The sequence below is a fragment of the Leptidea sinapis genome, chromosome 2, assembly GCF_905404315.1.
Source record: "Leptidea sinapis chromosome 2, ilLepSina1.1, whole genome shotgun sequence".
NCBI lineage: Eukaryota > Metazoa > Arthropoda > Insecta > Lepidoptera > Pieridae > Leptidea > Leptidea sinapis.
In genome coordinates, this window is record NC_066266.1 from 10,025,968 (window position 1) to 10,053,502 (window position 27,535).

At 34.3% G+C, this 27,535-nt stretch overlaps 1 protein-coding gene across 1 annotated transcript in view; it reads left to right on the top strand.

The window, feature by feature from the left end:
- Nucleotides 1-2,666: 2,666 nt before the first annotated feature.
- LOC126971620 (uncharacterized) overlaps nt 2,667-27,535 on the top strand; it is a 318,228-nt gene continuing 293,359 nt past the window's right edge. Inside the window, exon 1 of the mRNA XM_050817982.1 lies at nt 2,667-2,683. The gene's annotated coding sequence lies outside the window, so the exon portion shown is untranslated. The remainder of the gene's footprint in view (nt 2,684-27,535) is intronic.

Here is a 27,535-nt window from a genome sequence, read left to right on the forward strand (position 1 = left end):
TTATCATTTTTTTATTTCATTACATATTTTGTTTTCAATTCATAATTTCTGCTGACTCCCTTAAAATATATATTAAATACATCTAAATAGACTGTAACAACTTTGAAAACATCGAATTAAAATAAATCTCTAGAACATTTTTCAAGTTGGACCTGGTTTTTCGTATTTCTTCTTTTTTCCCCGCATTATTTTTTAATTTTTCTATCATAATGACGGTATCTATAAACAAAATATAGGTAAATACGTATTAAGAATTTATATGGATGTATATTATGATTTAAAAAAACCGGACAAGTGTGAGTCGGATTTGCCCTATTTATTTCCATACAAATTAGTAGATTATTATAGATTAAACGGTCGTATGTTTTAAATTAAAATTAGAAGATTTATATTTTTCACAGCTTCAAGGGACTGTAGACCTGTGTAGGTATATTTTTTTAATTACAACTCGATACCTCCCCGCATTCTTGAAATAAAGAGTTTTGACAAACAGACAGATCGATGGACAACAAAGAGATCTAAAAACACGAAATTATAAGAAAAGCAATCGTGATTATTATTTTTTAAGTATGCTCATGAAGACCTTCTCATGAAGAAACTCACAGTAATAAAGTGGAACAATAAATTTAATACAATAACGCTTTCAGAGTTTCAATGACAATAACTTTTAGGTGATATTTCTGACAAACTCTTCGAATTGGCGGAATCAACGGAAACTGTGCCAAGAAACAAATTAGTGTTTAACTTAGTAGATATTTTTTCCAACCTTTTCAATATAGCGGTTACAAAACGGATTTCCACACATGGTATGAATCGGAGGACACCATTTTTTATATATAGTAAATATGAAAAATATCATGGTAGTACCCACATCTTTTGTTTTATTATTATATTTCACATATATTCAAACCTCCCTCTAGCTTCCTCCTCTAGCCTCACACTGCATAATATGAGTAAATAAATTGAATTCAAAACCACACTGGACACTGTAGGACATATTAAAATAAGGGGTTCTGAAGTAAGTTTTATTATATTAGAGCTATTTTAAATAGAGATTGTATCAAGTAACGTATAAAAGTAAATATTCTCCGGGTATCCGCTATCAGGTAGTAAAGATCGGCCAAACTGTCTCAGACGCTTTTGACTTCGAGAAGAATCGAAATATAATAATATTTTGATTAAATTGTATAAATTAGTTGTAGATATAATTGTATTAATTAGTTGTATAAGAAAAGTGATACATTTATACAAATAGAAATAGAACACACTTTATTAGCAATAAAAAACACTCACACAAAAAACAATAATTTACAATATTAATTAAAATCTTAAAATACTAAATTAAATAACGTAACAAATATTATAACAAATTAAAAATAAATAAAATTAACAGTGTGAGCGTGATTCCCTGCTAAAAGGAGCTGACTCAGTATATTGTTGTGTCAGTGTAGAAGACACCAACACAACACTGGTTTTCAGCAGCCCCTCGTGACATTTGAAGTAGAAAGTTCCTTTAGTCTTCCCATTGCAAATTAATTTGCGTAGGTATCAAAGTAAGTAGTGTAATAAAATAAAAATAAATAAATAATTGTAATAATAATAAATATTAAATCATACTATAATCTGTACGTACCTAACTGTATATAATATAATAAAGGTGGCATTAGGTACTATAAATGAGATATAAATATATTGGTGAACATTAAATAATGATAGAAATACAGAATTGTGTTAATTTATAAGATACATTGCACATCAAGGATAATTATTATATATAATGATTCTAAAATAGTTTTTTTATATTTCAATCTAAAATTTTTGACATTTTTTAATAGTCTTAATGGTGGCGGTAAATTATTCCAGCACTTAGTAGCACTGTATCGAAAACTACCCCTGAACGCTGTTGAATGATGCCGGGGCACCGCTAATATCTGCGAGGCAGATCTGGTCTCTATATTATTAGCACTCCGTTGCCCTAGCCATTCAAGTTTCTTATACAAGTAAAGGGGTACTTTAGTGTGTATGATACCGAAAAGCAACGTTGCTAAATGCAGAGACCTCCGACCTTCCATGTTAAGTATATTGGCGTGTTTTAAGTATGGAGTAATGTGTTGCCTGGGCGGAATATTCCAGCAGAATCGGGCGCATGCATTTTGCAATCGTTAGATGGAACATTTTGTTTCGTACAGTAACCTTGGACCATACACCAATTTACAATACATTACTACTTAGCTGTTACCCGCGACTTCACATTTACCAGTTTAACCATATTAGTTGCCTTGTTGGTGTTCCAATGCTGCAACATGCACATAAACAATCATATAAGTACTTCGCATTGTGGCAATGTTTGTAAAACATTTTCGTTCGACCGTTTTATCTCTGAATTAAATGATGAAATCAGATTATAGTGAAATATATATTTTATTGGAGTGAATCGTAGAATTTTTTATCATAAATGTATGTTTAATTTAATGATTATTGTATGTATATCATATTGTAGCAATAATTAAAAGAAAAGAAGAAAACAATAGAGGACTAAACTAAAGAGTCTTAGTTACCAGGTCATTAAATTCCAAAAAAAAAGTTTAAGTGCCATAAATCAACACTGACAACATAATGCATGGAGTTGGGAGTTGAAAAGAAGTAAACAGAAAGATGAGCAATCGGTTTTATTGTAAAAATGGTAATTTATTAACTTAAAATGGTTTATTAGTTTTGAGGTATACTTACAACGTTAAGAGTAGTGTATAAAATAGATATAAGATGAACAATTGTTATTAAGTATTCAATAGATTATAGTGTTTCGTGTGCAGTTCGTACTACAGTGCATTCTAATTGCATTTTGTGCACCTGTCGCCGGGTAAGTTGTTTTGATTTATTATTGTTTTATAAATGAAATCGTTCTTCCTTTGAAGATCATTCTACTAGCTAGATTTGCTTATTATTACAAAGAACATATCCCTTAGTATAACTTCTGAGTAGTTTTTATAACCTTGTGTTATTGATTTGCGTGTTATTCTGATCAACAAAGTAATTAGCAAGCAATTACCTTAATTCTTAAAATATTCATTTACAAATATTAAAGTTACCTTCTTAAATTCTATTGAGTTTTATAGGCTAACTTTAATATATCCTTATAGGAACATATTAGTATATCTTACTGGTCAAGTTAAATCATTGTCAGATATTTATTTACATTTAGTAAATATTAAATTTATGCATTAGTACAACTGTAGTGTGGACAAAACTAGGACCATGGTATACCTATTGAACAATTTGAAATCATATTGTTTCTTAAAGTTGCCAACACAAACTTAAGGTAAATGCAGTAATGCTCAGCAGTGAACTAAAGGATGACACTTTTCACACACACGTTTTCTGATAAGAATAATATTCATTGAAATTACGATTGATGATAGAGACACCTAGTGATATCTGGGATATGTGGTCAAAACATTGCATACACTTTCTAAAGCAACTCTGAGCCCATTTTATCTAGACAAGTGGGAGGCTCCTTTGCACAGGATGCCGGCTAGATTATGGGTACCACAACAGCATTTATGTCTGCCACGAACCAGTTATGTGTGAACATTATTGTATTTCCGTCATAAGGGCCCCATAGCTAGTGAAATGAATGGGCAAATGAGACGTAACATCTTATGGCTCAAGGTGATGAGCGTAATTGTAGTGCCACACAGAATTTTTGGGTTTTTCAAGAATCCTGAGTCCTGGCACTGCATTGTAATGGGGCAGGGCATATCAAATACAATCAGCTGAATGTCCTGCTCGTCTCGTCTTTTATTATCATAAATTTTGATATCATAATTCCTCAATTTAGAAACCCTTAAAACAGCTTTGTGCTACTGTTAATGACACTTATACTGCATTTGGTCCATAAAGTCACATATATGTATTTTTGCAGCTGTTTTGATGAAAATGTATATGAGAAATAGGATGAAACAACATATAACTATTTTTTTTTATCTTTTTGAGATATTATAACCTTTTAAATCAAAATCAGCCAGCTCTACAAATTACAGTTAGTACTTGAACAAAGAAAAGATATAACAATTTTTTACATGCTATATGCAAAAAGTAATTTTCCTCAACCTAATTATTTTCTGCTGTGCAACCCTAAGCCATACATTGAAATTGAACTTCTCCCAATTAATCTTATTACAATTAATTATTATATTATTTAATTCACTGTTAATTTCTGATTAATTTCGTAAAATATATTATAAGTTTCAGTTTATAATCATACTCAACAGTGTTATTTTGTACTATTGTTTTGTTTATATAATAGTCTACTTACTGTAGTACCTTTCCCATCAGTAGTTTTTAATTTTGAATGACAACAGCTTCTTAAAGAAAGGGACTACAGAAAAATTTAAGTTGGGAGGTAATAAAAAAAAAAAAAAAAGTGATCTTTGTCTATTACATACAGAAAACTTCAAGTTGTTGGAGGAGAATAAACACTTGCATGAAATTGTCAATAGGTTTGAGCAGTATTAAGGAGAATATGGGTAAAGGAGAATGTTATTATGAGAGAATATAAAAATAAATAAGTACCTAATATACTATCAATTATTATAATGGACACTTCATTTATTTAAAAAAAAATATGAACCTAATACAGTACCAATATTGATCTTTTATCTGAAGACTTTTTAAATGAAGCCATTTTTAGTAATCTATAATTCAAATAATTACATTTGAGATTGATGGTTTGTTGCTCCATAAGAGTTCATTACTAATACTATGTTTTCAGCTAAGGTCAAACCAACAAGTTGCTCGGCAGGCAGACTTATACATATATAGTCTTACATCACTTGATCGGCAACTATATTAAATTATTATTAGGGATTCATTGCTAAATGTTACTAAGTGTACTGCTTAATTTTTTTATTGATTTTTACATAAACAGCATACATTCAAAATTATAACAATATAGGTATGCTGAAAATGTCACTTACATTTGTCTGAAATCAAGTAATCTCTAAATAATAAATGTAAGTATATTTTACCAAAGTATTTGACCAAGTATTACATTGCTTTGCGCAGCGCTCATCTTTGATTTAAAAATTGATCCCAAATTCGTTCTCTGCACCCTTGAGAACCTCGGATACAATATCCATATTGTTGAAATATAATTTTACGCGGCGGCCATCTTGGATTTAAAAATCGATCGAAAATTCGTGCTCTGCACCTTCGAGAACCTCGGATACGATATCCGTAATGTTGAAATCATAATTTTGCGCGGTGGCTGTAAATAGCTGGTAACGGCGCGGCCTCTATCGTCTCGCTTTTCCGTTTCATCGAGTTGTAAATCACGACGATTCTAAAGAAGTTTCACTTTAAAAAATGATGTACCGTCGAGTCCGAACTTGTTGGGATTTCTCGCCAGTCTGCAGGCGCCTACAGACTACAGTGCATATTAATTGTATTTATTAAAACACAATCTGAGATACTCGAAGTACTTGATGGGTTGTAATTTTAATTCTGCACAAAGGTGGTCGCATTCACCCAGCAGATTTGTGTGCAGAAATATTTCATTAGCACGTGACGACTTCGCGAATTTAATTGCGGTAGAAATTTTCTAAATTATACATTTTTTTCGAATTCCTCCATTTTAAAAACTCGTCGCAACACAGTCAACAACAGAATAGCGGCAACGTCCAATGTCGGCACAAGCGATACTCACGTCGGAGTTACTCGTACGGATTGTACTGTCCACCATCGTCCAACAACATTGGTATTCGTGTATGCGTAGCGTAAGTCACCCACTCATGAAACACGTGGACATGAAAGGTCGGCGTACGATAATCCGTGAATATTTAGACAGCCTAAAAAATTTTCTGTGTACTTAAGACTCGATACGTACAGGACGTATCATATTAAGATACATTATAATAATAGTGTTTTTTGTAACATAAACGTTAGCCTTTGTGAGGTCAAGAAATACATTGCCGGATGTAAGGAGGAAGTATTTTCTAAGTCGTATCGATTCGGTAATACTGTAGCCGATAACTTATTACTGGCAGTAACGAATACGGACCAGACCAAACATTTTGTTTTTCCAATAGCTTACAAGAGCAAAGAGATAATCTAGCAGGCCGTATTATACTTTTATTATCATCATCAGCTGGAAGACGTCCACTGCTGGACAAAGGTCTCCCTCAAAGATCTCCTATCATCCCTGGTTCTTCCGGTACTTGGTGGCCATTCGAGGACTTTTCTTCCGCACCGGCCATCTGTCCGTTGAACTATATGCATTGCCCACGGCCACTTCAGTTTCGCAATAATTTGGGCTATGTCGGTGACTTTCTTTCTCCTACGGATCTCCTTTTTTCTAATTAGATCTCGCAGGGAAACTCCGAGCATAGTCCTCTCTATTGCCCTCTGAGCAACCATGAGCTTTCTCATCAGGCCCATAGTTAGCGACGATGTCTGCGTACCGTAAACATGGCAACACACACGGGTTGACATGCTTTGCCTTCAGATACTGCGGTATTTGGGACGAGAAGATTTAACGGAGCTTCCCGAATTTTATGTCTTCTTACTTATAATTAATTATGTAGTAATAATTATACATTATAGAGTAACTATATCTTTATAAAATAAATTTTACAGCAGGAAACCATAACGACGATTGTACATACTCTGCAGCCCGCGCTTGAGAAAGCGGAAGGCAGGTAAATAGGTACAATTTACGACGATATAAAAACAATGAAACACTCTGAGACTGTGTACCTTACGTCATACGTTTTTAGGGTTCCGTAGCCAAATGTCCGTGTATGTCACAACCACTTTTTTATGAGAACTATAGTGTTCAAACTTGGTAAGTAGTAGTATTCTGTGAACCGCAGTAACATTTTCACACAAAAATAGAAAAAAACCTTAAACTTTGGGGGTTCCCTATACTTTGAACTGATACTCAAAAATTTTATTTTCATCAAATCAATACGAGTGGAGTATCTATGGATTGGTCTTCAAAAATTATATTGAGGTTTCTCAATTTTTTTCATCATTTTTTTCTAAACTGTATAGTTTACGCGAGAGACACTTCCAAAGTGGTAAAACGTGCCCCCCCCCCCCCCGTAACTTCTAAAATAAGAGAATGAAAAACTAAAAAAAATATATTATGTACCACCAAAAATGTAATGTTATTACCACCGTATGTAATGTTATTTAAGAAATCGCAATCATAATCTATTAGACTATTTTTAAACGGTAGTTGTTAAGTATTCTGACATTTATATGCAAACTATTTTTAATATCAGAGTCTGAGAATAAATTTGACTTGCACAGAGTTTTATTTTAAGTTTCAATTTTAAATATTACTAAATCTAAATAACATTAAGTTTTTTGTCGATTCTGATAATAGCGCAAGAGAATCGAGTTTTATTTCGTTGTTATTAATTAGTTAATCACTGTACTGTTACTCAACCATGGCAATAAATGGGAAAACATAATAGTTTCATAATAAATTTCCATGGTAACCTAACGGTTGTCGATCTTAACTAAACGCAGATTGATTATTACCGATTGCTACGCATCACCGCATGGCGCTAGTAAATGGCGTCTAAGGAGTTTCTGCCCTATATTACTAGTTGAAATATCATTCTATTGTCTATGGTAATAGTTTGTTGAACTGTTCTGACGGCGTTTAGAACCACACAGAATAGAAGAATCATGGTAGTTATTTTCTTACGTTAACGACGATGATATTCGGACGACCGCGCCTCCCTCGGATTTTTAAGAATGTACAAAACTTGAACAAAAAATAAACTAATATATAACATCTGGATTCGAACCGGGGTCTTCTGCTTACCGGATCACCCAATGTCCCATTTGAGCTATTATAGTCTTGGCGAAATTTACCTTTGTATTCTTATGTTATTGTAGCTGTTTCTCATTAAAACACGGATAAAACTACATTTTTCAAAATTGAAAACTAGCTAGATCGATATTTTATATATCTAATTCGCCTCCGAAACTACCCGTATACTAAATTTCATTAAAATCGTTGGAGCCGTTTCCGAGATTCACATTATATATACAAGAATTGCTCGTTTAAAGGTATAAGGTAATAGAATAGAAGTATACTTATTTACCATGGAGTTTTAAAATAACATAATATATATTGCAAAAACACTTGATAAACGTATAAGATACATCAGTTCGTAAAAGGCTTTGACATGGAGAGAAGAACTGATAAGAAACTCCTAGTCCATCTTTTAAATCATATTAACAAATTAGGCGCCTAATTGAGTTAGCCTACTTAATGCTGTACTTGCAAGTTTTAGGTGGCAAGAATCAGACAAGAACCAAGCATTTCATCCTCTTAAATATAATTCTATCTTGCTAGTTAATATACAATAGTAAGTCTCCTTTGTCGAAGCAGCTTTAATATATTTATTTTATTTGTTCTCCGTGGGTAAACTGTCTGGTATTTTATTGTAAAATTGAATACTAAGACCAATTACCACTATTTACCGTAAGATATATAATAGCTTTAAGGGTAAGGGACTAGATTATGATTATTTTATAGCAATAACAATGATAGTACAGTATTGTATATTTCATTAAAAGGATCGCAAAAATAAGAATACTGGGAGAGTTTCTTGCGCCGCATCTTCTCTCTTAGAGCGCCATTTGTTTCGGAAGCGGTAGTAGTAAAAGTATTGCGAAGCGTGGCTGACTGTTTCCGACTTGTCAATCAAAATCGGTTACGATTCCCTACGAATCTTAGGGAAGAGAAGTGACACTTGACACATTGGGCAGATGGTATCAGTTACCAATGGGTGTTCAATAGAAGTTTGGTATTAAAATAACAAAACCAAACGAAGCTAATTTCACTTTAACACTAAATTTAATTAGGTTCATAACGAGTTAGGCATTGCCTATATGATATGCACGCCCCTGTTACCCGTTACCCGTTTTTCTATAAGTGAAGAGAATATCTGACGTCAGCGATCATCAAAACAAATCCTGTACTTTCCTAATTGGTAACTTTTATGACCGTCGCTTCTGTATTCCTTCCCGTCCTTTGTTCTGACTTCTGTTAAGGACATTGTACTTCCGTGTATCGTTTTATCTTCAAAGTGTGCGTTGATGGATTTGCTTATTTATATTTGTGCGTTGTCGTATAGTCTTGGGATTTTTATATATTGGGATTTTATGGGATTGTTACACACGAACACATCGGTATTATATGTATACTAGCTGTGAATACCCACTGTTCGTAGAAAAACATATTATATTATTAAAATTGCAAAATCAGTTATGGCTAAATAGTAGGCCGACCTACCTGAGATTCCGAGGAGAGATGGTCTGCAGCTAGGGGCCCCCGCAAATCCTCTAGGAACTCCTGGTGCTAAGTAAGGCGAGTGTTAATTACTCTCGGCGTGTGTAGGAGAAGTATTTATATGTGGCGTTACACCGAGAACTTAATGCGAGACGATTAGATCGTTGATCACTGATGAAGTATCAATTTACTAATATGATATGCGTATATTGAGATTTGCGTGCGAACTGTGTTGCTCGGTGACAATTTTTTATTACTCAGCGGCGCAAGAGACAACTGTCATTAGATTAGCCTCTCATATGACAATGCGTCTGTTGTCTATGGTATCTCTCTATGTATTTTCTTTCTACAGGAAACCGTCTGGATAATTTGCCATAACCAAACTACAATAGAAGAGAATAGATAATTGCGGCACATTCACGCGCTTTGCTGGGTCATTTTTGATTGTATAGTTATGTACAACTTACATTTATACTTTAGATTAGATTAGAATAAAGGCTTAGAATTGAAAAAATGAAAAAGTGCTTACATTTCTGAATAATTCAAGAAATCTCTAGATCATTTTAGAATTTTCTAGAACTATTAGGATTATTGATAATCACACATTTCACAAATCACATGTTTCAACCCCCGTATCTTATACACCCTTATAGGTATCAACTTGCAACCACCATAGTACACAATGGGAGTTCAAAAATCCCGCGGGAACCATGGATATTTGCGGGATAAAATGTAGCCAATGTCCTTTACCAAGCTCTAGTCTATCGCTGTACCAAAAATCATCAAAATCGGTTCAGTAGCTCCGACGTAAAAGCGTAACAAACAAACTTACATTCACAAACGATGGTTGTATATTGTAATCTATCGGTACGTCACAAAATCAATAATGACGCGGAAGAATATTGTCTTGCCTAATGACACCGGAAGACGACAGTGAAGCTCAATGCAGCTGCTAGTTGATTGATTCGATGTAATCCCCACTTCCCTACTTCTTCTAATATATAAAATTCTCGTGTCACAATGTTCGTTCCCGTACTCCTCCGAAACGGCTTGACCGATTCTCATGAAATTTTGTTAGCATATTGAGTAGGTCTGAGAATCTATTTTTCATACCCCTAAATGTTAAGGGTGGTCCACAAGATTTTTTTTTAAATTCTTTTGACATTTTTTTTTAAACTTCAAATTTTCACCCATCTACGATCAACAGTGACTTTTATATCGCGATTTTAATATCGGCAATACAACGTTTGCTGGGTCAGCTAGTATAATATAAATATGAATGTATGTTTGTTTCGCCTTCACGCCGGATCTAGCGAAACGATTTTGATAAAATTTGGTACAGCGATAGACTAGAGCTTGGGATAGACACGGGTTACATTTTATCCCGAATAAAGTCAATGGTTTCCGCGGCATTTGTGAAAAACTGAAATTCACGTCGATGAGCTATAACTATACCATAGGTTTAGTTTGCCATAACAATCTTCCTCGAAATAAGATTCATATAATATGTTGGGAATGGGATCGAAAACGGAAACCGGAACTGGAATAGGACTCGAGATAATCTTCAATTCCAAACTTGCTTATTTATTTTATAAACCTTATATGTACGCGGACTAAGTCGCGTGCACCAGCTAGTATGTAATATTTGATTAAATACCTGCACAGGTACTTACCTATTCGTTCCGTTTTAGAGGTACTTAGTTTTCGTACATGCATAGGTTTTAATAGTATTAATTGAATAAACTCACTAATTAGGTAATTTGTGTACCTAACTTAGAAATGTTTTTGTCATACAAACATACATACACACTCACGCCTTGTTCCCGTAGGGGTAGGCAGAGACAATAGAATGCCATTTGCTTCTATCCTTACAAACCTCACGCGCTTCCTCTACATTCATAACTCTTTTCATACATGCTCGCCGGTTGCGGTTGCTTCAGACCTCTCCTTTTCTCAAAACATCCCCAATTTGGTCGACGAATGTTCTACGAGGTCTCCCGCGACCGACTTGCCTACACACACTTGCCTTATATATTTGATGCGTCATTCTTTCTTTTTGTCATAATAATGAATTAATTGTAATACACAGGACCAACAAAAACTGAACGAGAAATTAGCGCCTATTCTACCTTTGTCGGACGCGTCATCCTTGATTATTCAAGTGTACTCAGTACTTATGTACTAAGTGTCTAAATACACAAATATCATATCAATGTGGTATAAATCCTACGCAGCTACGAACTGGGTACGAGGTTAAATGAAGCTTATTGTCGGGCATTTAAAGTAGCTATTTCCTTATAAGGTGTAACAAAGTGATACTCTGTTATATTCGTTAGTATCCATCGCTTCTCTGTCCTACTTCATTACTCTTTATTCTGTGCCTATGGAAATTGTATTCGTCGGTATGTTAATGGATACTTTCCCTGATAAATTCACTTCTGGTGTTTATATATCAAAACTGAGAAATGGGGACAGGCAATAATTATTCTGCTTTAGTGTAGCCTGCCAGATAACAAATGAATGTTAAAAATGTAGGGTTTTCGCATTAAATAATGGTGGTGAATAAACGGATTTAAAACAGTTTTTTCTGATGCCTAGTCGTGTGTCAGATTAAAGTTGCATTTTAGAGATAAACGTATTTTTTTTTATTGTATAGGAGGACAAACGAGCGTACGGGTCACCTGGTGTTAAGTGATCACCACCGCCCACATTCTCTTGCAACACCAGAGGAATCACAAGAGCGTTGCCGGCCTTTAAGGAAGGTGTACACGCTTTTATTGAAGGTACCCATGTCGTATCGTCCCGAAAACACCGCACAAGGAAGCTCATTCCACAGCATTGTAGTACGAGGAAGAAAGCTCCTTGAAAACCGAACTGTGTAGGACCGCCACACATCCAGATGGTGGAGATGATCTCCTAACTTGTGGCGTGTCGTGCGAAGGTGGAATTTGGCGGCAGGAATCAGGTTAAACAGCTCTTCGGAACACTCCCCATGATAAATGCGGTAGAAGACACACAATGAAGCGACGTCTCTACGCCACACCAAGTGATTTAGCCGTTCACAGAGCACTGGGTCCTTGACAATTCGAGCTGTTGTGAATGTTAATGATTAACGGCCGTTTTCAATAACCTATCTATCCTTAGTTTAACTCACTAGAGATATATCAAAATCCTATTAACAAATAACATTGGACCATAACTATATTGGACATAACTATGGATAGATAAGATCTTGTTCTTAAACGGTGACAGCAATGTATCCGTAAGTTCAACTAATAATAGATAGGTTATTGAAAACGGCCGCTAAGCGATTAGCAATTGCAAATGTTAGTATACTGCAGAACTACCCGGCGGAGAACTGCAACAGAGTGGATCACGAAAACGAATTCCCACGAAAAAATGCATAAGATGTTATTTATATCTTATCTATGAATTTTTTAACCTAAAAATATTTTTGTTTCATTTGATTCGAATAGGCGGGTGAAAGTCTTACGATATAGGAATATCCGAATTTGACTGGCAACTGGTTTTAATTATGTAAAATTAACATCTAATTTTTTTGTGGGAAAAAGAAAGAACTGCGTTATTACGTAAACCGTCATGTTTTTTTTTATTCAAACCAGAGCGTTGTTTCACAAACAAAAGACTTTAATTTCGTTAATTAATTGGTGAATGTCCATTGTTATGATTATCATCATACGTAAAAGGTTTGCATGTTTGTGATTCATAAATATTTCGATATTAGGGCTAAGTCAGTTGGGGGTGATTTTGAATGCATGTCAATTGTAAGGGAGGGTTGAGTTCTTATTTCTTATACAAGCGAATGCCTGCGGGGCGACGCATGCGAAAGTTTAGTTTTATGAAAATAAAGGACAAGACGAGCAGGACATTCAGCTGATGGAAATTGATACGCCTTGCCCATTACAATGCAGTGCCACTCAGGATACTTGAAAAACCGACCGGCGCCCTTCAGACCGAAACACAGTAATGTTTGATTTTCTCGAATAAGAGTGGACTAAATTATTTATAAAAGTGAAACTTTTATTAGATCGCCTCTAATTGTTTCGTCCATTTATCGCATGTCGCATTACAGCCGGCTCAGGAGTAATAATTTTAAGTAAAATACCTTCTGCTTTCAAGTCATTTTGGCCGAGTGTTCTAGGGGTGAGATATATAGAACGTACTTAGACTTTGCTCAGAGTTTCCTTAAGTAAAACTCAGCTGAGTGTGACAAAACGCAAACTTGACATTCTACTTCATAGTCATAGGCATCGGGCTATTTTAGCTTAAGCTGAACATAATTTCAGTTGTCAAAAGACTATAAAAACAAAATCAAAGATTACACTGAGTCAGCCACATTTATCTCCGGTTGTGGCCTACTTGAGATAAAAATCGTAACTTGCGTTGACTTTTGTGTCCCAATAAACTTATCGACGGTAAGTCACCTTATCCGTACATGCTGTCTGTCAATGGGACGACGTATAGCTAACCAGCGATAGAATTTTGTATGGAAATTGCAATTCACGCGTCCCAATACAATATATAAGTATATTGGGAAAGCTTCAGATTATTGTCAGCAAATTACTGACAGTAGAAGGTAGTAATTTATCTCTATGCCTGAGACGGCAGATTCAAGCTCTAGTTATCAAGAGGGCGCGTGAGTTCGAACCCCACATCTGACGAAGATTTTTAATTACATTATATTCTTATTTCGTTCCGCTATGATGCTGATATTAAACCACACAAGTGCTTTTTTTATAATTAAATTAGTGTAAAATACAAAGAACAATTAGATAAGAGTGGTATTCGTTTAGAATGTATACTCTTGTTGCAATTACTATTATATGACCCCATAAATGGTGAATAAGCTTGAAAAATGGCTGTGAGTTTTATAGGCGACTGTATTTGGTAGAGATAAGAGATACAGTGCGGCCACCATTGCCATAATGGAGGCTGTTTACGCAATCTTTGCGGCATTATTTTATAGACGTAACCTACTACGTCTATTTTTTACACGCTTTTTATTAGCTTCACCTGTATGTATGTTTGTTCGTAACCGACTCATTTGGACGCGATTTTGACCCACTTTAAACGGCCAGATTTCGTTCAAACTTTGTAGGATTATCGAGGACCGATGACAATGCATTAATTTGATAAAATTATTCCATTTTTCAATTTGCAAAAATAAACAAAATAAGATTTTTGTTAATTTATATAATTTTCATCTATCGTCGATAAAGCAGAAATTGGTGTTAATTTTAAATTTCAACCATTATCTTTAACCGATTTATCTAATATAAGGACATTTTCGAATACCAAATAGAATTTTGTGCTTTTAGCGTGTTTTTTTAAACTATTATATAATGTTATATTTATATAGGTATGTTGCAGGTATATTATCAAAGTCGTGATATTGCAATTTCACTAGTGATATTATAATAAAACAGTAGATTGTGAATCGACTTCATTTCTTATAATTTGACGGCCTGATGGCCTACTATGAACTACTTTGCTACTTGATACCACGAGCGCCCGAATTTTGGTTGGGTATTATTTTGTTAAATACGAATTCTACTATCATACAATCAAAATGCTACTAGACGAAAGGAATATTCCTGCCAAATTTCAATCTCTACGCCATATGGTTCCCGAGATATCGTGATGAGTACATAGGTGTAAATCTTATATAATATAGATTAAATAATTAAAATAATATAAGACTTCCAGCTTTGTCTCTCTCTCTCTCTCTCTCTCTCTCTCACCATTCTCATCCATTCTGGACCAGCCACTCAGCCAGAAAACTGTGTGCTAAACATTAAAGTGAAAATGGGCGGGACATGCTACGTGACAAATGCGAGAAATGGACAAAAATCATAACGGAGTGGTATCCACGAGAATGCAAAAGAAGCGAATGGCGACAAATTAAAAGATAATATAGATTATCCCTAGAGGTCCCGGGTTCGAATCCCGGTAGGTGCACTCATTTATATGATGATGATTTATGTAGGCTATGCGTAGTTTGGGGCAAGATAATTTGTGTTAAAGTGTGTCAATATTATTAGTATTATATCTAAGATTAAATACATTAAATATTAAAAGACGGGAAGAGCCCTGTATAATACGCAATAAACTTGTCAACAATCAACAAATGCTTAGTGATTTTGGACGTCGCAATCTAGCATCTCTCACGATTCTCCAACTTTCTAGACCATTCCTTTAAAGGGTCGCCGGTGCCTATGCGGGTCATAGTTATCGAGTATGCAGATTTAAATGTTCGCTTTTACTTCCTTTTCGTATATTTCCGAATAAGAATTTGCCCCGGGCTGACTTTTGCTTTGTGCCCTGTAGTCTTGTTTTGTTTGTGCCCTTTAAGTTTTCTTTTTCTAAAATATCAAAGGCGGTCCTGATTCCTCTGGTGTTGCAGCAGAATGTGGGTGGCAGTGATCACATAAAAAAAGGATGCAGTTTTTCTCTCACGAATCTCTCGCGAGTACCTACAGCGTAGTCTGGAGCAACATTTAGGCTATATTTGATTAAAATAGATGCACGGAGAAAAAAGGAATGTTTTCCTTGCATGGTTAATACTAATTAACAATAAAAACCTATTTAAAAACTAGTCTAGTCAACTGGTAAAACACAATTGCGTTTTCTTCTACAACTTCATATTCAATATAACGTAGTTTCAATTTATGGTATTTTAACCACAACATAACAAAAATAATTACACCCGTTTTAATCCTAAAACACGATTCATATATTAGATGCACCTTACAAACTAATTTGTTAAAAAAATAATATTACAACTATTGTAAACTATTCATTGATTTAAAAGAGTAGCAATTGAATTTCTTGTATATACCAACCGTAATGATTGGTTATGATGGTTGCGAGACTGAAGTGGCAGTGGGCAGGGCACATAGCTCGACGGAGAGATGGCCGTTGGGGCAGTAAAGTCCTCGAATGGCGACCACGTACCGCAAGACGTAGTGTTTGTAGGCCCCACAAGATGGACCGACGATCTGTTCAAGATCGCCGGAGTAGGTTGGATGAGGGCAGCGCAAGACCGATCGTCATGGCGATCTTTGGGGGAGTCCTTAGTCCAGCATTGGACATCTTCCGGCTGAAATGGAACCAACCGTCATATTTATACATTCAATGAAAATATTGATATGTAAATGTATTCGCTTAAAAACGGCGGTTTCGAGGACGACATCCTGAAGAGGATTTTTGAAGTTATACTTTTTTTAGGCGCGTTATGAAAAAATTATGAGAGTGAAATTTTAAGATCGCGCGCATCACTGAAACACAAAAGTAACAGGTTGTTTCCTAAAATTTTCTCACGATTTCGTCATTTGTTATTTTTATTGGTTTCTTTTTTCATTATTAGGACAGGAAAAGGGTTCAAGCCCATACAGCCGTAATTATTATTAGTAATTAATTGTCAAAGCCATATTTGCAACATTTTTACAAAATGGTTCTTTCTAAAAACGTTGAATAGCACGAGGAATAAATCATTTTAATGATTTTAGCTTCGAAAGGCCAAAGAAGTATAACTTCTTGCGTGCACACATAAGTACACACACACTTTTTTTTTGTTCTGTGCCATTGCAATTTGTTTAATATGCGGCGGTGTTGTTATATAATATAGTTAACCTCAAATCTATAGTTAGCATATCTGGCGTCGCACTGCGGGAGGTAAAGTTGCTGCTTGTTAATAATCCATTTTTAGCTTTCTCGTCTTATAATTTGTACGTTGCAATCTCTATTTTTTGGGAATACAACTTACCATCGACAAGCAAGATAGATAGCATACCTAACTATACTATTTTTTAATATATTTTGTGTGTTTTTACCCTGAATGGCTTACAAAGGAGACCGTTAATTGGCCCTGCTTCGAGTTCTATGAATATCAATTATTTGTTATTACTTTTTGATGATTTGTACTTTTATTTTTTTTAGAGAAATATAACACCCCATCAACTAAATTTTTATTTTCTTTTGTGTTTATTTAAGCAACGTTTGGAATAATAATAAAGTCTGTTCGTTCATATTCGTCCTCTATCATGTAGAAGTGCATCTATGTAATGTGTCTGTACCATCGTCATCATCTTGTCTATCTCCCAGAAAGGTAGGTAGATTTTATTATTATTATTTACACTAGCAGCCTAAAGTAATGCGTGGATATCACTGCACTTGTGTCCAATGTTTGTCAAGTCTATTTTTAAAAATTTTCACGTTAGGAGACTTTCCGGAAGTAACACCACGCGGATTTGGCAGGAAGTGATACCTAGGGTTGCTGGCATTTCTAATTCTATTATGGATTTTCATATCCTACTTGTCTTACTGTATCCACCCGTTGTCTCTCTATTCCATTACGGCTTCTTCATCCACTCACAAATACCGTTTCAACAGAAGCTCGTAAATTTATACATTTTTATTATTATTCATTTAACGTTCGTGATCTTTCCTGGCTCACATTTTTGTGGGGACATTGTACCCTTTACGCAAAAACCTATTGTAAACAGCTATAATTGCACACGTTTTAATCCCTTAAAAAGTAATTTAATTAATTGACTTTCAGCATTCTTGGCCAGGTCGCTGCTCAGTATGATTCGATCACTGACTGTTGAACTCAATCACCAAAGTATCAGATAACTTTTAAAGTTAATTTTTCTATGTAGTACCTAGGTGGCCAAAATTTTGAACACCTGCTGAGCACTTTTATTGAGCGGACTCCATAATCATTAAATGATTATGGGACTTAGCCTAAAAGGCTTGAGATTGATAGTAGAAAGCGCATTGAATGAACATGAGAGGGAAAGTGGACCGTAGGTGTATGTTTTGTACAAATCACAAGTAATGACCAGTGAAACTGTCCTTCTGTCAAATAATTATAATCCACTGGATTTATGTGCCCTTTGGAAGCTTTCTAGTCTTATCTTACCGTAGTATCGCAATTAAAAATGTTTGTCGTAGGCGTTAATGATGACCTTACTATACAATTTGTTATTTTTAAAGTGATATCAAAAACATACAAATTGTTAAATTTGTAACCAAAATTATGAACGATGTGGGATGTCCGAGCACTATTTTCAAGTGAGCCATCCGTTCGAGTACGCATGGGTCTTAAGTTTTGGTATGTCTTGTTCAACTGTCAGGTTGTGGCTTCATCTACAGAATCTACTTTACAGTTGATAACCTGTTCAACCCCAATAATACATATTAGGAAATTGACTTCACATGTCTCTCTTTCGAATATAAATAACAGACCTTACTATATACAATCTTTAGCACATAACAAATTGAGGTTTTATCATAATATGTTAGGAGATCACCGACGCTCCAGTGTTCAATGATGTTTTCAATTATTCAAGTGGAAAACCTTGAAATCCTAGAATTTCCAAATAGGCGATGCTTAAACATCGGTATTCATTTTATGTTAAGATGCAGTCTTATGTCGACAATAATTGAAATTTTCCTAACGTTGAATGCTTTCTGAATAGTTGTTTACTGTCCGATGAAGGTTGCGACCCCTCTGTTGAATAAACTATGCACCTATAAACAATACCTCATAGATGCCATATGATAAAAAACACGAAACAATCCATAGAGCTTCTTAACTGATTACGATTATTAGTTTCACATCTGTTCATTTGGTCACAATTCTATTAAAGTGGAAAAGAGAGTTTTTACTATTCCTGAATAATAAAAACAAACTGATTTTAATTAATTTAATTAATTAATAATCATATATTTGTATTTCTTTCTTGTCGTAAACAGGCACTATCAACATCGAACTATATACCTTTCATCTAGAAGTGTTTCGTTGTATTTCGATAGCTTCGGTACGGATAGTGCTAGAAAGCTCAATAAAAGACGTCGATTTCGAGACTAGTACTTATAATTAGTAGTAAATAATTCTAATGAATATTAATTAGGAGCTATAATGAAAATAGGTGTACCACAAGGTTCAATGCTGGGTGCTTTTTTATTCCACGTGTTCATAAAAAAAATTGTTTATTTTTGGAAGAGCATTTGGCTAGTTTTTTTTCTTGACAATTATGACTTTTTTTTACGTTTTATAGGGATAAAATCTGATTCTACATTTTAAACATCTTAATAAAAAAAATATTAAAGAACGTGACTTTGTAATATAATGTAGATTATTTGCGACTTAAGGATAATTACTCAAAAGCCATTACATATCTCCTATCATTGATCTGTCTCTGTTTGGCGTAGTCAGCATTTAAGTGATTTATGTAGGCAGCAGTGAAACTGGATTATTGTGGCAACATGGTTTAGTTGCAGGACGGAGATTAAAGGCTTGGCACATACATTGTGTACAGTTATCCATTTGGAATGTGAAAATGCAACGACGTAACAAATTAGTGCACACAAACTGCCAATAATGCCGTGATTGATGTATTTTTCGTAAGTTGGTTTGTATTATTTATAAGGTCTTAGAAGTTTCTGTGTCATAGAATCGTGAAATTTTGATTTGAGGAATGAGAGAAATTGCGTTTTGTGGCGTATTTATTATAAAGATGAATGCAATACAATAATTTCACTTTTGTTAATACAAAATAGGAGGAAAAGAGAAAATATGCTGAAAATATATTTTAATCTTTGAAGGAAATATTCTTATGTGATATCGTAGATACGTCATACAGGGGTATCATTATAAAATATATATTTGGGGGAATTGTATAGGGATCAATGGCTCGCAAAAATGCTATTTTTTCTACAGTCGCGTGTCGTGTGGTCTCATTGCACTAAATATCTGCTCGTAAACGGGTGCTGTCTATACAAGTGACAGCAGTAATCGCAGCTCTAAAGGTGGTGGTATTGTATGTTTGTACCATTTTTTATTTCTATTATATATTTTGAACTAAGTTCTTGATATTCGGTAGGAGTTAACTGATATAAATCTTCACTTAAGGTATGGAATACATAATGTAAATTAATATGTCTCTAACATAAGAATCATGCGATGCCTTTAAGTATTAATCTTATAATTAATATTATAATGCAACAATAAACAATTTCATAGCGCGTTATATTTGTAATAATATGTTATCAGAGAGTTACAGGGCTATTTCTGGGTCGACACCTGAGCTAGCCCATGTTACATTAGCCCGTTAGGTTTTACTGCGGAAAACCTGTATATAAATAATTTATATCGGCAATCAACGCGGGCATTAAGTTTACCAATATGTAGTTAAAATTGCAGTTTGTAATTGCTGCATCAATAATGGAGTGTTGAAATTTCTTATAATAAGAATCATTTTCTGGTGTGAGCTTTGAGTTACGTGGTGAATATTTTCTATTGAAATCTCGGTGCAAATTCTTTAGTCATGTCCAAAGGGAAAAAATATGTTACTGGTTAGACTAGATTTTCGCCTCATAGAGCGATGTAATGTGGGCCAGCTTGAAGTATTGTCTCGCTCTATTGATTACGCTCAGATTCTTCGAAGCTAATTTAGCTTTTACTTCCAGGTTACCGCGATACTGGCAGTCGTTCAAAATTTTCGCAGTAGTTCGATACTGAGGGGAGTAATATCATATAACACAGATGATATGATGATATAATCCATGAATTTTCTAGGGCTTAAATTTAGTAAAGTTCTCTTTCGTCCATTTTTTAAAACTTCTCAAAGACACTCGATATAGATATAATAATAATATTGACACACTTTTTACACAAATTATCTTGCTCCAAGTTAAGCATATATAGCCTGTGTTATGGGTTATAAGACAACGATATATTTAATAAAATATACTTACTTAAAAATACATAAATTCATATAAACATACATATAATCATACATAAATACATTTTAAACATCCATGACTCGGAAACAAACATCCATATTCATCATATAAATGCTTGCACCTACCGGGATTCGAACCCGGGACCTCTAGCTTAGTAGGTAGGATCGCTAACCACCCGGCTATACAGGTCGTCAAATAATATAATAATTATAATAATAATAGATATAATTCCAGCATCGGTAGTTTTCGCGTTGTGCTTGTTCGTTCGTTAGATTAGTGATACCATCACACCTATACCTGCTTCACACATATATCAACAACACCCACACGCGCTAATAACGCCTACTAATATGAGAATGAATCTACCCTGCGGCTTCCAACTTAAGGTTCAAAGATCGAAAGCAGTCGACCTGTCTCTTATCCGTATTATTAATATTGGGATTGCTGGCGAGCCAAAAGCCGAAATGTCACGTTAGATAACCATTATGTTATTTTGTAATTAGAGTAGTTCTCATGGGTATTGCTTACAAACGACTGAACGGTGCCTCGTCACGACTTCGCGAAACAGATGTCGATCTGCGCCCCATTGTTTAGGTTTCACTTTTTGGCGGATTGTATTATGATGCTCAGTAAAGGCTAGACCGCCCACGGATGTTTTATTTCTGTACATGGGTTACGTATCGGAGCATTGTTACGTTTTAACGAGTTTGTACGTCACACGATGGTACATTATCGCCGCCGTCTATGCAAGTGTATCAGGGCGTAACGAGAGTGTTTGTAAGGGGATTTTGTTGGTTGCTGATTTGGTATCAACTCGGAAAGATAGCTCGGTGTAAAGTAAGATGTGTCGGAGAAAGAAAGAAATTTGTGCAGTCGAGCCAGATTGCTTCTTCATCTTAACTTGGCCAAACTATCGCAACTCCCATTCTCACTAGTTATCACTATATCTTCATAAACACCAAATCGCTCTTTAATAACCACAAATTACCACATACTGCTAAAGCTTTCATATATCGCATTGGTTCTGCTTTCGCATTCGCATCTATCGGTGCCTACTGACTTCCTTTTTGCAAACATTGGGCTCCGTTCAGATTGTTACCCAATATCTCTGAAAAAGTAACTTAGAAGGAATGTCTTTTATTCAAATCGTAATTCTAAGACGCGTCCAGAAGGCACCCCTAAACCAATTACCATGAAACTGTAGCCTTCGATGTGGACAATGTTTTGAAATATGGAATACTAAGCTGAAAAGAAAAGGGCACTGCAGTTGAAATGCCCTTAGTCCCATATCAAAAGATGCCTTTAAAGCCTCGAATATAGCATCATTCATTCTTAAATTAGATTTTCATACACATACTTAATTCCTTATTTTAATTCTGTTTAAATCGTTAGCACTAGATTAAGTCCTTATTTTATCAGTTCGTTCTCTTGTAATTTTAAAGTAAAGCCAGAAAAAAAATTACGGGTTGCACCGGGAGTGCCGACAGAAGTGTAAACTATGTATTTTGGCGCGTTAGACCATTTTTAGATGGGTACTAGGGTTATTGGGTTATGAATTGCATTTTATTTATTAATTGTATTTTATTATTTATTAGCATCTTTAAAAAATATTTAATATTCTCTTATGAATAATCGTTAACAATTTCGACAACTCTTGTATCTTCATCATTATCATTAAAATTATTACAATCTAAAATAGGTTCATGGTAACTAAATTAGAAAATATTTTTTTTTGAATCGAATTGTATATAATAATTATATATCTACATTTTATATATCTAGACGCGTTCGCGGTCTGCTATATGTACTTGCATATATGCAAACACTATAGCTGCGTCTCATAACGGTGTCGCGAGTCCAGAGATTTAATCACATCTAAAAATATGCGTACTCCTCTAAAAGAAGGTTTCACTTCAATAATATTTAAATATCTATCCCCGTGAATTTACTAAAATAAGTGAATGTTTTGGGTTATTTAAATAGTAGAAGATGTGATAAATCAAATTTGTCTCAGGAAGCAAAGCTCCACAACTGTGTTGACAGAGGAAAAAAAGCACAAAGAGCTCTGATCTTTGGCACTCGGGGAGAAAATAACTTTTAAGGGAACTTAATAAAACGTCTAAAAATGTCGCCAAGAATATCACAAATGTTGGCGTGCTGCCAGTGTTTCGGTCACTTGTAGGTGCAGGGCTAGGAAAGGGGGTCGGAATGCATTTTGAAGTTATAATCGTTTAGATTATTATGTTGAATGATGCGTCATGTGGGTAGAATGGAAATCTTATATTGGTTATACATAATATTCTTATAGAAGTGGTCCTAATTAGACGTTGAGCATACTTGAACGTTTTTATTAAATAGTTTACAAATAAAGCGAGAGCTTACCTATTGCATGTTTTAGGTATCCAAAGAGCTTGAAGATAAAAGAAAAATTGTTTATCGGCCCATTATTAAAAATCAGTTGGCCTATGGTGATCTAACTTTGACTTGATGGTTATTTGACATTTTTAATTTATTGTTGCGGCAAGCGGGGTGGAGTTTGAGAGAGGTTATGAAAGACGAAAAACTTAATATTAATATCAAGAGCAAATTGTTTAACACCTGCATTTTACCCATACTTATGTATGGCTGCCAATCATGGACTTTAACTGAAGAAATGTTTACCAGACTCGCAACTTGCCAATATGCTATGGAGAGAAGTATTCTGAACGTGAAAATATCAGACAGACTAAAAAACCGCGTCATCAGAAGTAAAACAAAAGTCATCGATTTCAAATCCAAAATTAGAAGACTCAAATGGAGATGGGCTGGGCACATGGGAAGAGGACATGACAAATGGAGTAAGAAAGTGACAAGATGGTATCCCAGGGAAGGGAAATGGAAAAGAGGTAGACCCCAGAAAAGATGGGAGGACGATATCAGGGAAGTGGCAGGAGTAACTTGGAACAGAGTGGCTCAAGAAAGACACGAATGGAAACGGTTGGAGGAGGCCTTTGCCGATTGGCAAACAGATCCACAAAAAATAAAAAAAATACAAATACTAGAATAAGTTATTTTGTTTTTAATGTTTTCTGTTTGTTTTAGAGTATTGTTAGCAAAGATCTGAATAAAGGCTATATTATATTATATTATTATTATTAATTTATTGTTGCAGATATCGGCGCTTATCTACAACGCAAAGAAAGCGTCAAGGTACTGTTATATATTTATTTGCTATCTGTCTTCTGGTTTATTAATTCGTCTTCTGTGGTTCTAGTTTAATTCTCTTTCACACTGCGTCCCCTTTGTACCCATCTCCTTATCTTATTATCACTATTTTTCAAAATAGGTACATTAGACGTTGAATAAAGGGAACCAGATAGATAACCTTTACTTACTCATTGCCCTTTAAGGAAGTATTCCTTGCTTCGTTTGAAAGTACACAGACAACCTGTGGATCTGTTCGTCTAACAAAACGACAGTAGAATCAAAGTGAATTTCGAAAAACTACTCAAAATGGTGCTATTCAATTCGTGTAACATAATTGACTTTTCGAAACAGTTAAATAATTCTGATGAAGTTAACTGAGTTAACTAGCTTTATTCGGTATTATTGAGTTTAATAGTATTAATAACCAAAATAAATGAAGAACTGTTAAACGTATTAAACTGTTTACAAAACGTTAGTAATTAGAAATATAAAAGGCGGATAGAATTATAAATTAACTCTGTTATACTGCATCAAAATGTAATGGAAATATTTCCCATGGCCTAACTTCAAGTAGAAGCTAATATCTATTTATGGTTGAGGTGAATCATTTTACGCTTCAACGAACGACCTTTAAGTACCATTAGTTTCACAGTAATAACTTAGATGTTATAACGACAGAGTTGAAAGTGATCTAATTCAACTTAGTCTATAAAGGTGACTAATAATTTTGGCTTTTAATTGAATTTACGTTTCGTTCAATATTTGGAAGATGTCCTAGTTGTAAAAGAAGATAGTAATATAATAATAAAAGAAGATAATAAAAGTCAGAATAAATGTTCTGAATGCTAAACTAATTAAATTAGTAATGAGCTCATTAATATGCTCGAAACAAAACCTAATTTGTTTATTAAGAATGTGTTTCAATTGGAACTTTAAATCCCGTACAAACCAACAGCAACAATTCACTGCGAGGACAATAAAGATAAACAATAATTTTAGAGCTCTAGAAATACAATGGCCTTGCGGCTATAGGTTGTGTGATAAGTTCAATGACCCCGCCAATTCCAAATAAAGACAAAATACCGAGCGGAGACAGATTTAGTAAGGGCAAAATGACTAACAAGGCCCAGAATATTCGCTTGTTGTGACAGCTAACATCTGGTACGGTAGACCTTCTTCGAAAGGTCGTTATAAGTTATTATCTATTACTATTTCTGTATGAAATAATGCATTAATTGTTACTATTTTTATCTGCTACCGATCTAGCACTTGTTATCCTTCATCAAATACTTCAAGTGCTCGATGAATTTATTTTATCTTCGAGTATCGTGGTATCGTTTTAATTCGATAGTTGTAACCACTGATCTATTCATGTAACGTAGTGGTGTAGCGTTTGGTAATCAAGACCCCTTAGAAATCTTGTAATAAAATGTGTTTGATGTTTTTTTTAGCAAACTCAAAATCGATACTTCGAAACTTGACGGTAAAATAATTAAGATATAAGATAAGATATACAAGTGCTGGATAAGTAGTTCGGTAATATAAGGCAATATATTTAAATTTAAGGGATTAGAAAGAAGCAAGAAAAACGTAATACATCTTGTACGTAAGAAAACAAATATCATATATATCATTTGTAGAAAGGACAAGTGAATAGTAATAAAGGTGTTACATACAATCAATGAAAATACTGAGCAATTTAGTTGAATAACGTTTATTTGAAAATATCATTTTCATACAATTAGAATGAATTTTTATTTTTATTTTACAACTGATATAATGTATGATATATGTTACAAGAGGCTAATGGTAGCTGAAGTATTATACAAATGGCCTAGTTGACCAACTAACGTTGGGGTGTCGAATTTACGTCAACGTAATTTAAGTTCACTGTGATAATTCTTCCCTGACGCGCCGAAAGCAACATCAAAGGTTCTAGGTGTGGCTGTAAATAAATATTGATAAACTTGAAAGTGATTACCAATAGGCGTCACTTCCTGGTAAGGGCTCATCGCTCTGCCACGCCCAAGAAACATGAATGGATAGTGTTTTTGAACTATAGGTGCACGCTTATGCAACGTAAACTATTTTCTACTGTACCTTGTCGGAGTTAGTGTTAAGCAATTATGAATATTAAATTTCATTGCGCAAAATGTAAATGGTCTCATTTTTCCGCTTGTTTATGCCCAATGGTTCAATACTTCTGTTTGCAAGTATTCCTTGAATTGTATACGTGAAGTATATAATTATTTTTCCGGAATTGAACTTGATCTGTCTGTACTGTTATATATGGACTATTTTGTCAATACTATTGCTTAAAACTAATTCGAAGACATTAATTTCTCGTCAAGTATGTTACTTTATTCAAATTAAATCAAAATCACTTTAGGCCACGTAAATGACAAAAAAATTCTAAAGGGTTGAAGTAATGAGAAGAATGCCACTCAATCAATCGAACTCTTTTAAATCATTTACAATCATCAAATTACAATTTGATCGTTTTACAAATTATTTCAATTACATTATAATATGTAAAGTGGAATATACTCAAACGTGTAAAGCCTGACAGTAGGTAGGTAAGTCAAAAAAGTAAATTTAAATTGATACAAAACAAAAGTAATTGAGTACAGTAGCTGCATCATCCACACACACCGTAAATAAATAAAAGTATTTTGCGAGCATTTTATAAGCAATTATATTAAGAATCTGAAGCGGAGCTTCCGGTAACAGGATCATCCTGCCACCTCAAGTAGCGCCCGTTCACGAGCATAACGCATGGGCCAGCCATCGCCGCCATCGACCTTAATTTAGGCTTATTATTATTATTACATTATTATGTCACGGTTACAATCATTATTATGCTAATAAAATACCTTTAAAATGCGAACAGCATTGCGCAATTCTTAGCTTTGTCCGTACAAAATAATAAACCCCAAGTGTGTATTATGTAATATAATATATTATTATGTACAAGTTGCATCGATTATATTTCTTTAATATTTTAGGTCTGAATTTCTTCTGTATTTTGTTCAAATAGTATCTTTTTGACGGTCCTTGACGATAATATGTAATATGTAAGACGTCAGTTGGGAAGCAAACAATGAATTATTTATTAAACTTATTTAAATGTAATAACACATAATAAAAAGTGTGTGCGTGTAATCTTTACGCGAGATTGAAGAAAAAAAATATCATTAACAGATACCTTTAACATATATACTTTTTGCTTATCTGAAAGCTCATAGACAAAATATGTTATTTTCGTTT